This window comes from Galeopterus variegatus, unplaced genomic scaffold (assembly GCF_000696425.1).
Source record: "Galeopterus variegatus unplaced genomic scaffold, G_variegatus-3.0.2 Scaffold17747, whole genome shotgun sequence".
NCBI lineage: Eukaryota > Metazoa > Chordata > Mammalia > Dermoptera > Cynocephalidae > Galeopterus > Galeopterus variegatus.
In genome coordinates, this window is record NW_007743858.1 from 11,673 (window position 1) to 12,842 (window position 1,170).

General features: G+C 52.1%; 1 pseudogene; it reads left to right on the forward strand.

Moving 5' to 3' along the window:
* The window catches only part of LOC103582754, a 2,476-nt pseudogene extending 1,335 nt beyond the window's left edge, over window positions 1-1,141 (forward strand).
* Window positions 1,142-1,170: the final 29 nt, after the last annotated feature.

Consider the following 1,170-nt stretch of genomic DNA (forward strand, 5'->3'; position numbering starts at 1 on the left):
GACAACCACTCCATTTTCTGTGTGTGTGAATTTACCTGTCGTGGATTGTTCCTATCAGTACCGTTATGTGGCCTTTTGTATCTGGCCACATAATATGAGAAGGAACTGATTAATTTTTATTCTATGTTTCTAGTAGGAGGAAAGTTACAGAAAAATCAAAGACTATATGTAGAGACACAAAGCCCTGATAGTTATTATTGCCATAATCTTGAAATAGGAAATACTTTTGAATGACTGGAGAGCCAGAAGCCACAGAGGAAAAGACTGACTTTTCCTGGTCAAAACAAACCAAGAATAATGTCCAAAGCTTAAAAGACAAAACCCAGATTGGAAAATTCTTCATGATCAGAGAAAGGGGCATTATTCCATCGGATAACCAGGTGTTGGAAACAGCTTGAGAGCCAGGACTACAGGCACTGCCTGGACACCAGCGAGCAGGTGGGGCAGGAGGAGCTGCAGACAGAGCTGGGGGACCTGGAACGGGAGGAGGCAAGGCTGGCCCAGGAGCTAGAGGATGTGGACGTGAACCTTGCAAGGGTGGCTGTGGAGCTGCAGGCAGCCCAGGCCAAGACTGCAGAGCTGCAGCAGTGGGAGCGATGGGTCCATTGGGACTGCAGGGCACTGGAGTGGGAACAACTGGGACTGCAGGATGAGCTGAGGAGCGTGGAGAACCAGCTGCGCCACGCCCGTGGGCAGCTGCACTGGCTGAAGAAAACCAACATCTTCAATGCCACGTTTAAGATCTGGGAGGAGGGCCCCTTGGGCGTCATCAGTAACTTTAGACTGGGTTCTCTCCCCCACTGTCCCCGTGCACTGGAATGAGATTAATGCTGCCTGGGGACAGATGGCATTGCTGCTGCTTGCCCTGTCCAATGTGATTGGGCTGCTGTTTCAGAGGTACAGGCTGGTGCCCTGTAGAAACCACTCCTATCTGAAGTCCTTAACACAGGGCTCCACTGAGCTGCCTCTGTTCTGTTATGCGGGTGGGGTGAGTCCTTGAGTAACAGACTTGACCATGCCATGCAGGCCTTCCTGGACTGCATGCAGCAGTTCAAGGAAGAGGCTGGGAAGGGTGAGCAGGTCCTCTGCCTGCCCTACAAGAGCCACGGGGGCAAAGGCCTGCTGGAGGACGCTGGGGGCAGCAGGGAATGCTGCTCCATCACCACCCTT